Genomic DNA, 15,763 nt, shown 5'->3' on the forward strand with positions numbered 1-15,763 from the left:
AATCAATGTAATCCAAGATTTGAAAGTTGCAGTGAATTGTATTGATTTTGTATTCAATGTTATGGAAGGAAATCTGTGTGATGATATCTGAGTGTTTTTGTATTGTAAACATTTGTATGTAAGTGCAACTTTCAAATCTGGACCTCACTACATTAAATTGACCGGTGTTTTATTATTTTATGGACTATCGTATCAAATGAGGTGTCAAAATGCGCAGAAATAAATTCTGCTTCCAACGCATTTTACATATTTGTACTACAATAGCCCCTTTTTGAATAGTGGCCATTATTTAAGGGGGGTTAGTTACTTTTTTTGAGATGTTTAGTTCCGATTGTTGAACTAGAAATATGCTTTTGTTGTCTATAAATTACAAATTAAAAGTTATCCTCGTATTGGTAGACGAATATTCTCTTTAAAGAACTTGCTGACATCTGTAGTTCCTACACGCCGGGTTTATGATTGATACATGTCGTTTTAGCAACAACATTCAATAGCAAAGCTAAAATAACATTTCCGCATAAATCTATTTGGTTTGAATAAATGTATCGACAAATAACTTGAAGCATTTCAAAATGTTGTACTCGTTGAAGTGTCCGGTGATGTATCGTTCTTCTCAAGCTATTGAATATGTCCATACTGTTAATGGGTAGCCAGTGGTCATACTTAAGTTTGTATCGGATGTGGCTTACTCTCAGATAGGCTACTTCTAACCGTGAGCTATTGCCCTGTTCATTTGAGTTTTTGTAGTAGTAACATTGACCCTTACATAACCGATGTTTTTTGCTATGTTTAAGGGAAAGAGGAAAAGTAAAAGGAGCAAAGATGAATAAACATGATAAATAAGTCACTTGGTACCCCCGGGATTCAAAGCGCGGATCCCTCGCAAGACACGCAGAAGATCACCGACCTGTAACCACGGGGTTACTCTGGCCCGGTCAGCGATTCCCTGGGTATATGACTTAGGCTGATTGCGTCATGGCATTAAGTGGAATGTATGCATGTGAAGTGGTTTTCATTGTGAGCTTTACTGAATTTCAGTCGGGTTCCAGCGTTAAATTAATGTTTTGTAAAACCAGAAAGCATAACGAGAGTGCATCAAAATAATGTATTCAATTTGAAAAATGCCACAAGATTAGTTGAATTTGTGGGGTCAATTGTCTCATATTAAATGTCTACGTAAGAGTACGTTTTCTCCGTAATCCTAGAATAACGAAGGGGAGGTTTTACCACCCACTGAGATTTTTTACCCGTCATTAAAAAAACGCGCGTGTACCCCCAAACGTCCTAGGCTAATCGTAGATCCATCCCTTTCGTTCATTCTAGTGATAAAAGTTTTACCCCAGCATCTTACCCGGAGAAGGAATGACCATCAAAAATGACCAGTTGGGTTAGTGAGGCCCACCATTGGTTTCTACATATAAATCAATGCTTTTCATTTCTCTCTTGTAAAATAATTCCAAGAGCTACTGACTTTTTACTTATTAGATAGGTTGATATTGACATTTTGGAGAAATCGCATTTTCGTAGAATTTTTAGCCTAAATTCAATTTTACCTCTACTTTTGTTCAAAATTTCCCAACTTTTTGCACGGGCGCCCTCACATTATGACGTCATAGCGACATATTGTGGGGATTATTTGTGCTTATTTTAGTATCAAAATATCTTCGTAATCCGTGTTACAAAATATTGCTCAGTTCCAGGGCTAATCCGTCTCTTTTTCTACCGGTCAGTAACGTTGAATATTTCAAGCATTAATCATTTTCAAACTTGATCATACAAAATGGATCTTTTCCTCGCAATTTAAATTTGCAGCATCTTAATCATAACCCAGAGCTTTCTTGTGATTGTATATTCTAAAGTTTATACGAGGAGAGAAATGGGAAATATATGTCTGGAAACTTTCATGGGTGTATATCTTCATCGGGATTGTGAAGTAATAATATATGTGATTTAGAGAATATACACCTTCATTCCGATTTTAGTGTCTCCTACCCCCTCTTTCTGATCCATAAAGCATCACGTGGGTTTAGGTTTTGTGTAGCTTTACCATTGTTATTTCAGTGTATGCTTTGTAAACATGTACCAAAAAGTAATTACGCCCTTTTTTAGGAGATAATAACTCACAATAATTATATGCATCAAACTTAGAAACCGAACGAGCAAAAGGAAACCCATAGTGGTAAAGAAGAAGATAAAGGGTGATGAAGATAATACGTTTATAGTCTGACTTTGCTTTAAATTTTGTCTACACTTCACAGAGCATTAGTCGCGTATCACTCAAATCGTTCCCCAATGCATCATTCAGGGTATGAAAAGGCCACATTAATGGCAGTACTACCTCACATGACATTTCCATTGAGATTCGCTAATGTTAGAAACAAATGTACTGCTTAATCTTTAATGCACGAATGATCAAGTTCCCATCATGGTTATAGTACGCATGAATGAAATAACATGCAACTCTTGCAAATCATTTTTAGCTGATTTTAATCTCAGGAAACATGGGAATTCAATGGTAATATAAATTAGGATCACATGGTAACATAATATTGTAAAAAAGAAAAGATATATCGATGACAAGGAGGAGGTAATTGTTTTGTTAGTATTATTTACGTCAACCTTATTGCATTCAGTAATTGCAAAGTAACAATAAGTTTAAAAATAAATAGATGTTATGTTATACGTATATAATACTAACATAACTATTGCAACAGAGATTGATCTTCTTTTTTGAGTTTATGTTGAAATTTTTCATAAGACCAAAAGCAATATTAATACATTGAGTAACATCCGGTTGTTGACGTTGTCTCTACGAAGGAGGCAAGTTATTCCAACAGCTATATAACTTTTTTGTTGTGTCTGTTTCTCCTACTACTTGATTATAACATTAAAGGCACATCTACAGATTTTATGCTTGTTTTTTTACATCGACCAGAATCGGTCTCCTTAGACTGTTGTCGCTCTTATGCCATACATGTTCACAAATAATCAAATGTTGAAAATAATACTCGTTGACATATTTTTGATTAGAAATAACCTTGTTTTCCGAAAAGTATCCGAAAATAATAAAAGATACCAGTTGTGACGTAATTCCTGTAACCAATTAAATGTAGAATTACATGCCTTGCCGTTAAAACAAAAACCATTATTTTTAAAATAAATTGAAGAATCTGAAATTCTCAACTGACTTTTTTTAAAAGCGTGAGTACTACTGAGTAGTTGTTTTTCGTTTAAAATACGCTAGCAAATATAATTATCGTTATTGTTGACTTTCAGAGTTTCATTTGTTTATATTTTATTACCACTGTTTATCTTTTTAGTGTTTGATTTTCTCAATCAATGTTTAAATTGAAGTGCCATTTCAGCAGTAATCAAATAAAAGGCTTCCTTCTTATTGACTGAACTGGACGTTATTTCTGATTTGATATTTGTTATTTATATTATTTTTTGTTTGTTTTGTATTTAATATTCATTTTGTATTAATTTTGCTATTTGTAATTGTAATTTTATTACAATTGAGATAACCCTTACAAGTTACGTTAACAATGTTGGCTAAAATATCATAAATATGCAAACTATAAATTGATGCCTATTTTTGAGTTAAATTTGTTACTACTAGGATTTTAATTTGTCACATATACTAGTGTGTTTGGTGTTCTGTGAAATCGACAGCAGGTGATTTTGACCTGGGTCATTTTAGTGCCTGTAACATACCTATAATATAATAACTATATTGATAATTTGATATAAAAAAAAAGTAGCACATGCTGTTTATCGCGTTTTTCGCGTGTACTCGTCACTTAAAATTTCCAAAATTAACCGTAATATCAATAATCTTTTAAAATCTACGAAACTTCCATTGCTATCTATACATGTACTAACACTGATGCAAATGGCTATAATTGAAGACCAAAATAAAAAAGACTAGTTTGCGTATTACGTCTTGTTAACCAGACCAAAAATGCTGTACTGCGCAGCTCAGCAACCAATCACATCCCGCCTTTGTCCTGACGTCAGACGCAAACTAGTCTTTTTAATTCGGTCTTTAATTTTGCTGTGATGTTTTGATTGTGGAATATAGTATTTCCTCTGTAGGCTTGATAGAAAGTCAACATTTCGTGTTACAGGGTGTACTGAAAGTCAACATTTCGTGTTACAGGGTGTACTGAAAGTCAACATTTCGTGTTACAGGGTGTACTGAAAGTCAACATTTCGTGTTACAGGGTGTACTGAAAGAATAGTACGGTGTCTTCCGGAAACTTTTGATCTTTAGATATTTTGACAGAAGTAAGTAGTTGCTGTAGTTGATAAATAAAATAGCTATAGCCCCAGCAAACACAAAAACGTTTTAAAAACATTTTAAATAAGTTATATTTTGGCTTTTGGTTTTGGTAAAAACGTTTTAATAACATTAAAATGTCGGGTTATATAAAGGTCATGATAACGTTTTTAAACGTTTTGTATCAAAACACACTACAACAATATTTTTTAAATGTTTTCAAAAAATGTTATTTAAAACTATTTTTGCAAACAGTTTTGCCAAATATTTTATCAATACTTAAATAACATTATATTAAAATATTTGAACCCAGCAAACACAGAAATGTTCTTAAAATGTTGGGTTTTTTTCAAAACCTTTTAATAACATTTAAATGTCGGGTTATATAAAGATCAAGAAAACGTTTTTAAAACGTTATTGAAAATATTTTGGGCAAACATTTTGCGCAAAATATTTTTTCAACAAAATAACATTCTGTTTAGAATGAATTGTATCAAGTTTTCAAGAATGTTTTTTGAATGTTATTAAAACGTTTTTATACCCTTTATATAACCCGACATTTAAACGTTTTCTGTAAAACATTTTTGTATGCTGAGTAGTAGTTAATCAAAAAATGTTTTTTAAGGTTATGAAAACGTTTTATACTCTTAATATGCCCTTTATATAACCCGACATTTAATCGTTTTCTGACAACCTTTTATAACTTTTTGCGAATGATGTCGAAAACGTTTTGTGTTTGCTGGGAGCATACGTTTTGAATTTTTAAAATTTATCAATTATAACGATTTACAAACTATACACTTCAAGACAAAAATAAACTTTATTGAACATCAGGACAGTAGGTGTCAAAATAATGATCTGTTCATGGTACTCCAGGTACAGATCATTGCTTGATATTTGAATCCGTAGAACGAATTGAAAATGAGGTATTTTCGTAACATTCTTACATGTATGAAACGGTTAGTCAAAATTATTTAATAAGCTATTTTGTTTTGAGCAAATGCATAAAGTATTTGATTTTAAATGTTTGACTCGGGCATTAACAATACTTCGCAACAAAAAACATTCCGACGATATAGTTCTTTCACGAAATCCGTGTATCAAGTACTAGTTTATCCTGAAGAGTGAAGACAAACGCTTCATAAGCCTGTATGTAGAATAAACTATTACCTTTTCCGAGAGTAATGGCAAATAATTATACTACAATGTTACATACCAGTACAAATAATAATCAGTACCAGCATTTCATTACAAAACTAGTTTTTTATAAATTGAATTACACGGAAAATAGGTGTATTTAACGTCGGTAAAATAAATGACAAGAGATAAACGTTATGCATTGGAACCGTTACTGGCTGTTGCTGGATTTATGCTTATATTTGAGCAGTTAAGTACCACAGGAAAATGAAGTTTCATGTCCCAAAATGAAGGCAATTTCTTTTACTCGGCAATTATTACTTGGAACAATCCCCGGAGTATGTTGCTTCTTATCTTACTCTGCACTCCTATAAACAGTTTCGCACTGACTTACTTCAAGTACTTACTGTTGTGTTTGCTGATTGCCTCGTTTTGTTTCATTTCAGTGTTCGGGAAATTTTAATATTTTCTTTTTCATTTTCAATTTAATTTGATGTGAGGGATTTGTTATCACTTTTCAGTAAACCTCTGAGATATTGTTTACATGTTAATAATTTAATGTTTGCAGTTTTATGTCGAGGTTTGAGAGCCAGAAAGTCTCAACCCACAATCACCTGCTCCTTCAAAATGAGCATAACGTCGCCAGGGCACTATATAAGATACAGTTAATCAAAATTCAATAGAAAACAAAAGACATTGTGGAGGACATATTTATTTAGAAAACCAAAGCAAGAAGCCAACTTTATGCTCATTTTGTGAGAGCTGGTCACAGTGAGATACGGCTTACTGGTTCTGAACCCACGATGTTAATAATCTAGACGTTTGTTTTTACAAGTTTTGTTTGGTCGAGTATTCCAGAAAAAAAATTGAAGGGCAATACAAGCTTCTTTCCATTATTCTTTTTGAAACACATCCTTTACTTATATTAAAACATGTCAATTGTTATTCAGAGGAAACTCACTTGTATATTACCTGTTCCATCAAATTTAAGACCGTACAGCATGAATGAACCGTAAATGTCCTAAATTGTATTCTACGTTACAGTGTAAAATGTTCATGAAGGTCGTATTCATCGGTACCTCAAGTTGGCACGACATCTATCTCATTTTGATAGTCAAACACCAATCAATAATCAAATTGTTGAAGAGAATAATAAGCTTCTACTTTATATGGCTATAGAATTTTAATAGCTCTGGTCTTTGTTTGCTTTGGCTAAATCCTGTTCAAGTCGTGGGTTAGGAGGCATTGTATTTTGAATAGGTATGTATAACCAACAATTAACAATGAGAGAACTTTCTTGAACCTCGTTGACTCAGACTTGGGGATGATTTGAAATGACCGCCAATTATGACTGTTTGATATTTATTGCCAGCAATGTGGAAACAGAGACACATGTAGAAACGAAAAAATCTACCATTTTGTTGAAGGAGCAAAGGATGTAAATTATATTTTCTAAACACGAAATAAAACAAAATTGACCGGGGGAGGAATTTACGGCTCATTCGTTGTGCACGGTCACATTTAGATAATGCGGTAATTTAAAGAATATTGAATAGAACAGTTAATACGTTGGAACATCTGCATCCTACTGCTCTGTTAATACTCTTAACGTTTGCGAATTGATACCGATTATAAAATCGAATTTGTACGTTTGTGAATTTGTTTTCTTTCTTCCTGCTTTACTTATTTCCATGGAATGGTCTGCTTCGAGCATTTTGGAGCAGTAATTGTTGATCCATTCAGTACATACCATACCATAGTGCAGAAACTAGTGCAAATGATGGTACCACAATCGCACCTAGTAATTTGGTGGCATATCCAAGCGCATCAAAAAGACAATCATTAGGGGATTGCATCCTCGTCCACATGGGTAAATTGTTCTTTTCTGTTATAAAAATATTCCTAACGTTTGCACTCCTATGAGGACGCGGCTCCCCTGCCCAATCAATTAACCTTTTCGTTATATCCCATAATTCTTTGCAGTTAGACCTGACATGTCGCCGTTTGACGTCACGCCGACTTGCAATGCACAGTAACGATGTTCGCTGAACGATGTGCGCATCGGTGTGACGTCAAATGACTACATCACGGGTAAAACCGCAAGGAATTATGGGATTTAGCTAAAAGGTCACTATACTATGATCAGCTCTTAATAGGCGGGAATTATTCGGTTTTTGTTACTGCGCGAGTCAATGAAGTTGCACCTTACGCACGAGTAAACTCACAAAAGCACGCGTCATTCACGCAAAACGCAAAGAGCAGTTCGCGTAGGTGCTGCGCCTAGCTATATGTACGCCTATTAAGAGCTGATCAGAGTATACACGAACCATCCGCGTGGGTTTTTTATTCTATTTATTATCAAAATGACTTATGGGAATTGTTGGCGAATCCACGGTGATGGTGTGACAACACACCAGTCACGTTCAATGGAATAACTATTGATTTATGTAGGAGGACTGAGGCCCAAATGTTATTAATGGAATATACTAATACCAAATAGAATAAATACTGCATTTCATAAGCGTGTGTAATGGGTTGTTTTATTCATGGAGGCGAATTGGTCTGTTAATTGAAGAAAACAAAGATAATGGACTACGATTGCTGTTAAATAGTTTATAGAGTATGTAGACCACAGCGGTCAGTGAAATTCCTGTAAAGTCTGCTGAGGAGTTTATGCCTACACGTAGCGTATTATAAATCACTGCGCTTTCTTACGAAGGTGTTACTCCAACGCTTAGATACTCTTCTACTTAGCGGTTATTTATTTCTTGTATTTTACTTCATTCAGACGCGATAGAATCATAACTTCAAAAGGGCACAAGGACAATGCATTATGCAATAAACTCAATACCCATGTAACAATCAGGCTACTGGTTTATATAATTATCGTCTTTTTTTTCATTTTGACTTGAACAGAAGCAAAGACAAATTTTAATCAATTTTACCTTCATGTATTCTTTTGAAGAAAACGTGCATATATTTCTTCCATTTTGGCAATGCTGAGAAAGTGTCGGCGTTTGGCCACTAAAAAATCGTTAGACCTTCTGTTTACCGGAGATGATTGTCATCATGTCAATAGTGTAGAAACGTCCCAAAGATAAACGCTTCACCCTCCATGTACCCTGCATAGTTACTGTTTTCTCCCAATGTCATGGTAACTAAATAAAATACAGTATAGGTTATAAGCCAGAACAAATGATAGCTAGTACATACGTATACCAGTATAATATTACTCAAATAGTTTTTTTTAAGGGGGTACTACACACCTGGCCAATTTTGTGCCAATTTTTGCATTTTTCTCAAAATTATAGCGCATTGGTGACAAGTAAGATATGTATATTATAGGGGCAAGGACTACAACTACTGCACTGACAATTCAGCAACTCAAGGCAAGTAGTTATTGATTTATTGATCAAATATTGGTTTTCCCTCATTTTTTACTGTAACTCCACAACTGTTGTCTGTGCTGAAATAAAATTTTCAGTGCAGTAGTTGTAGTCCTTGCCCCTATAATATACATATCTTACTTGTCACAAATGCGCTATAATTTTTGAGAAAAATGCAAAAATAGGCACAAAATTGGGCAGGGGTGTAGTACCCCCTTAAACAAATGAATCTGTAATTACGTGTATTTTATTGATAACGTATTCATTGTAACAGTTATTGTTGTTGCTGTATTTTAGTGATTTTTGGCAGTTAACACATAGATAAGGCAGGTCAGCGTAAAAATGAATTGCCACATGTACATATTGCAACTAGGGACATTACCATTTGTCTCACAGGTATATAATCACTAGTCATATGTGATTATATATGCAGCTATAAGTTAAATGATTTTTTAAAGATTTAAACCTACAACGCCATTGAGTATTCATGTCCCTAAACATAATCGCTAATTCAAGATTAAACAAAGAAAATCGTATTTTAATAATTTAACAGTACTATGTTGACCGTGAGAACATCTCAATACTGCCAAAACAGTTGGATAGTTTGTTTATAATGAAAGCTGCTCAATCCAACATCTATTTATTCGTGGCATTCTAAAGCGAGTACGAAGTAAAATATAATCAGTGTGTCTTTGAAGTAGATCACATTAACCGCCTTCGTTGCCAGTTTGTTTACATGTACCGCTCTTCTTTGTAAAACGACCCTTTATTAATACCATAAACTATATACATGTCATTTGTCAAAGGACCTCATTTGTATAAGCTGTTTGATCACATTTAGATAATGTGGTAATTTAGAAACTATAGAGGATTGTTTGCAACATCTGGATGCTACTCACTGTCAATGTTTTTAACGTTTGCAAATGGTAACCTTCCTTATTAAATGGCTTGTTATGATCTGATATTAAAACGATAGTGATGAATCCACGAGTTCTCAGAACACATCAAAGAAGCCTTGGGCATAATCGAGAACCTAATCGGGTGACCTGATCGGGAGTGAGTTTAAAAAAACAAATGTCTGAGATGTTTCATAAGAGGTACTGCAAATTTGGCAAATAGGCATTGATATTAGAATTTGTGGTGGTCCATAGTAATCAATGTATAACAGATTAACGGTAAGAGGAGGTTAAAAACCACTAATAATGTATTACCCACAATCCCGGTCATAATTGTTAGAAACTTTAACATGGGTACTTCAAAATTATGTCCCTATTTTCCTGATCAATGTTGGTAGTTGTTTTTTGGTTATGCACGCCTAGAAACATCCAACATTGATTGGTGGTGCAGGGAGAGCGTTGTAGTAGTATGGAAGGGTTCAGACTTCACACCAAATAAGTGTGCCAGAGCCAACTATGTCAAATGTTGACAGAATGAAAGTGTTTACAATACCCCTCTTTTTCGATCGATGGTTAAAATGTTCTTTTTTGTTGTAAATATCAGTGTAGTCAAGAGCAGAAATATATCAGTGGTGGGCTTCACAAACCTCATTACTACTCATTACCTGAGGTACTTAAGTTCACTTAATTTGTTTTGTTAAATGAGTGCAAGGATGACCCACAGTCACGTGACAATTTGGTGGTGAATCCGAGCTTTTGTATTAGCAATACCCCCTCCGATAGCCAAAGGTTACTGTTCTTTTCTGTTGTAAATATCCATAATGTCAGCAACTGTAAATCTAACATTTACATCCTTCGAGATAGGCTCGCGTACTTGTGTATCCACGCAGGCATAGTGCATTATTATATGATCCGACAAATTTCTGGGAATTTTTGTGCGAATCCACACTGACGGTGTGACAACAAATCCCCACTGACGGTGTGACAATACACCAGTCACGTTCCTGAGAATAACTATTGATTACTATAGGAGAATTGAGGCCCAACGGAAAATACTAACACCAAAGTACCGCCTGTCATAAGTATGTTTAATGGATTAGTTTATTCATGTTAACATGGTTTAGAAGGAGGCAACTTGTTCTAAAGAAATTCTTAGAAACCTTTCTAAAAAGATGTCGCCCAAGGCTGTTGATTGGACCCATCAATAAAAATTATCTTATTCTTAGGTCTTAAAGGGCACTGTGGGTTGACGAAAACAAAGATAATGGACTGACGCCTACACACTTCTTTACTTATTCGGATTTTCTTTATCAAGACCAGATAGATTTATAAGTACATCACCTACATATTCAAGGACTACGAATTATTCCATAAATAATATAACAGTCAAGTTAGCTCAATCGATAAGGTGTTCGACTATGGTGCAAGAGGTTGCGGGTTCGAACCCTGGCGGTGCCTAGTACGCTCTCGTGGAAGAATTGGGTTAGCTTGAAATTCCCTTGGACAAGGAACTTACTGCTAATTTGTCTCGTGGTAACCCGTACGAAACTCGTGGAGCTGATCCTGGTTCCGAAGGTTATTTGTTGAATGTCTAGGGTGTGAGCTCTTGAAGCAGCATAGTCCCTGAATTGTTGTTAAAAGGTTTATGGAATGATGTGGGGCCATAGTGGTGGATTAACATTGCGCTTTTTTTTTTAAATATCAGTACCCATACAACTTTAAGAATGCTGTTTTATATTATTTTTCAATTTACTGCTTGACTTAGTACTATTATTACAATCTTCTGGTCATCACAACATATCATCAGATTTACTTGTATCCATGTGGCTAAATTGTAATCTCCTAAAATAACTTGCTGATTTATGTAGCTCTTACAGCCGATTTATTTTAAAGGCTACAATAATATGCTTATCGTTTTTAATAGCAAAGCTAAAATAACATTCTATATTATTTCGTTTGAATACCTATCATCGACAAACAACTTGCATCATTTCCAAATATGGCACTCCTTGAAGTACCTGTTGATGTAGCGTTCTATACCTTGTCCAGACTATTAATGGGTAGCCAGTGGGCATACTTAGGTTTGTATCGTAAGTGGCTTACCAGTAGATACTTTTACCCGCCAGTTATTGTGCTGTTCATTGTTAGTTTGTAGTAGTAACAATAATACCTCGGGATAATTTGGAAATGTAGGTGAAGTTTGTCAACTCCAAGTGTTAATGCAAGTTTGCAGACACTATGGACCACAATGACCTCATCTCAATGACATAGTTCAATAACCTCAATAAAACAACCATAGTACAAAATTTGACCTCAAGTTGCAGAGTATGAGTTTTTGTACCCGAAATTTCAAAGGTCATTCAATGAATGTACAAATGTATTAGGGTTAAAGAAATATGCCCTGATAGATGAGGATCCTAGTGAGACTGGCATGGGATGGATGTGTACGATAGGGTGTGTGTGGGATGTGTTGAAGGCTTAGAGGAGCCATAACTGGTTGGGTAATGTGAGGTGTGATATAATTTTAGCCTAAACTCAGACAGGGTCTCTGGAGCAATGATGTTTATTTTTTTTCTCTTTGATTGCGTTTCTGATTCAAACTTAAAAAGCTATCGATATCTCTCTATGAGTTTTTGTTTTCTTGAAAATGAGAGGAAAAATAAGCAACGAAACTGGTTCTTCACCTTTAAATATGTGAAATATTTGAAGCCAGTCTGTTTTGAAATTTGAGAGCTTGGGTTTGTTCCTTTGATTTGTTTTAAATCCTTTATTATGTGTTTGTTTCAATTTACATACGAGCTGGTTTAAAGCACATATTTGTGATGTGTGTCTGTCTACCTATTTGTCTGTCTGTGTCTAGCCGTATGTCTGTATCTGCGTTGCCTAGTTCATAAGTAATAACATCATACTTCATAGAACTTGATGTGGGTGTATGTCCCTTTGACATTAAACCTAGAAGAGTGTAGAAACAAAAATGAAACATTTTCTATTTGATTGAGTATACATAAGAAGGAGAAAGTGAAAGCTTTACATACTATCTTATGAAGCTGAATTATACTCCAATCGCAAGCGACGGTCTAAGATCTGACCATTGAGCTGGATTGTTTATTATTGCTATGAAAAGAAGAAATCATCTCATTGGTCAAAATCCAATCGCTCGTTACCGGCAATGGGAGTAAACAGACATCTTTAGTGTCTGGACGTCGTCAATCTACTCAATCAATACTGCTCAGGCTAAAAACCAAATCCGCAAAACGCTACTCCAAATAGAATAATAGCATGCATTATAACGAAACGCACGTCAATCGCATGTAAAGTAAATACCCGGGTAATACCAACGTACTCAAACTAGATAATTGGTAAATGCGCCATAGTAGAGCCTGCATGTTTTAAGTTTGTTTAAAGTTGAATCGAAGGGTGTTATGCTGGTTTCATACTACCCTGCCGCTTGCCGCTGAGCGGCGTGGCGCACGCGCATTGCAGACAAACGGACACAATAGAGGCTTGTCATTGGTTGAAACGCCCTGCCACTTGCCGCAGCGGCAAGCGGCAGGAAAATATGCTGGCGGCTTTATTATTCGTATTGTGTACCAAAAATAAAACATAAAAGTGTCCCAAAATTGGTGATCACACCAGAAAAAACACACAATTGCATAAAAATAGAAATAGTAGCATTTGATACAAATGGACCTTTCTGCTCAAACCGATGTAACAGTATTTCATATATAACGACACAGTGAGCAGCAGATTATAAAACAAATGGGACACTGACTCAATTGCCCTTTCATTTGGTCTACATGTTGTTGTGCAATGAAGGACAGAAATAATGAATATCTAGACACATTCTGAAGAAAGCTAAGTATCCAACATAGGTAAATAGTGGCAACATCGGTGCTGCAATGCTATCCGTAGGTATGACATAGCAACACGACATTGATACTATGATACAATAGAGAGGAGGTTACGATTCCCAAACGCCGTGATCGTACTCCTGTCCAAACTATTCAAGATCGCTTGCCTGTTAAGGGCTGGGGTATGAACGTTTGGAAAGTATTTATTTTGGGACATTAGAGCACATCAGACATATTGAATTGCATTCTGAATACGAAGAATGTCATTCTGATATCAAATAATTTTGATTTTTTGAAATTCGCAATTTAATACACATTTTATGGCAAATCATTAAAATTGATATTTTTGATATTTAACAGTACTTGAAGTAAACTTTATAAATCTGATGAAAATTATTTGATATCAGAAAGACATGCTTCGTATTCAGAATGCAATTCGATAGGTCTGAGGTGCTCTCATGTTCCACAAAAAATACTGTCGAAACGCAATAAACGCTCATTTTGGATCCCTTAAGGAGCGAGGTCTCTTATTCAGCAGGTATTGACGATTCTGCACGTACGTAATGAACTTGCGGATAACGTAGAAAATGCACAAAATTTGTCCGATTTACAATATATCAAAGCCAGTCAAGGGTATTGAACATTAGAACGAAAGTCTAACTATTTCTATGAACTACTTTGTTTATCATATGACTATGAATACTTTAATGGGTCATCACCACTGAATACACATCATGTATTTTGAAATGTGGATACTGGAATGTTCATAAAGTGAATTGGGTATGTGTCAGGGGGTCTCGAGATGTTTAATTCTTTTGGAAACAACGTACGCTGAATGTCATTCAACAAATGTTGTATTTGTCACCAATCGTTTTCGAACTCACCCTGTTAAAACAAGTTTTGGTGTTGACTCACAGTCAATGTTTATCCATTAGAATTTCACTACCGTCAAAAGCACACTATTTGTTATCTTAATGTGATGTTATCATCTTCTTGTATTTTGCAGGTAGTGATGATGTGATTTGATATGTCATGATGTATGCTTGCTTAACCAAACATCCGAGGAGGAAATTCTACTAGACCGGAATGTGACTCATTACATTTTGACGTTTCTCTGTATTACGTGAACGGTAAGCCAAGTGATCATTATTAAGTCTGCACAAAAATTAACGCAGCTGTTATAAATACGCCTATAGCTTCAGAACTAATAATTGTTTCCACAATATTTCTACATAGAAAGAAGGGTGATTTATTTACGCGCATTTTGATACCCCATTTGTCAAATGCCGTTCAATATTAACAACACAGTATTGCTTTTAAAGAAAAATACCCGAATTTAAAAGTTGCAGTTTACAGCGATCGATGGTTATATAACGCAAGCACTGTGACACGTAAAACTGTCCATTTATCGTCGCGATGACTTCAAATCAATACAAATAGCTGCAACTTTTAAATTCGGGTATTTATCTTTAAAAACACTGCTGTGTTGTTACTATTGAACGAAATTAGACAAATGGGGTATCAAAATGCGCGTAAATAAATCATCCATCTTTCTATGCTGAAATATTGGGAGCACACTTATCAGTTCTGACGCTATATGTGTATTTATAACTTTTTGTGCAGTCTTTATGAGAACTTTGATAAAACAGGCGGCATAATTTCAATGAGTTATACCAGTAAGCAATCGTCTTCTCAAGTATACAATAACGAGTCAGCGATCACTGACCAATCGTATGCATGTACATCGTTGCGCACGGAGGTACAACGTTATGGTGTTTGGCTGGAAACTCTTACTTTTTATCACTAATTACAAACTTAGTGTAATATTTTACTTATGTATCTCTCTTTTTTTTCGTGAGTTGGTAAACACATTTAGTCATCTTACACAAAAACACATTTTGGGGACTTGGATTGAGTAACCATATCATAGCAGATAAAATCATCTCAATTAAGAAAAGTTATTATATCGTCTGGAACATTCAAAGCAAGTTACAGCGAGGTATAAACATAATTCCAGCGTGCAATTGAATTATACGAATATATGCTTGAATCTGAAAAACAAGTCCCTGGTATTACCTTCAAGCATCTATCCTAAATCTCCTGACACTCAACTAGCAGACTCATTTATGGAATTTAACTCCACTAAGATTAAGTTATCACCAAAATGAAAATTTAATTTGTACAAGATGTGTTTGTGGTTTTGTTACAACTTGT

The 15,763-nt window shown here is 34.9% G+C and overlaps 1 protein-coding gene across 1 annotated transcript in view; it reads left to right on the forward strand.

The window, feature by feature from the left end:
- Nucleotides 1-15,763, forward strand: part of LOC140140029 (uncharacterized) — a 169,679-nt gene that overhangs the window by 96,510 nt on the left and 57,406 nt on the right. The window contains exon 3 of the mRNA XM_072161840.1: nucleotides 14,556-14,679. The gene's annotated coding sequence lies outside the window, so the exon portion shown is untranslated. The remainder of the gene's footprint in view (nucleotides 1-14,555; nucleotides 14,680-15,763) is intronic.

Source organism: Amphiura filiformis, chromosome 18 (assembly GCF_039555335.1).
Source record: "Amphiura filiformis chromosome 18, Afil_fr2py, whole genome shotgun sequence".
In the NCBI taxonomy this organism is placed as follows: Eukaryota; Metazoa; Echinodermata; class Ophiuroidea; order Amphilepidida; family Amphiuridae; genus Amphiura; species Amphiura filiformis.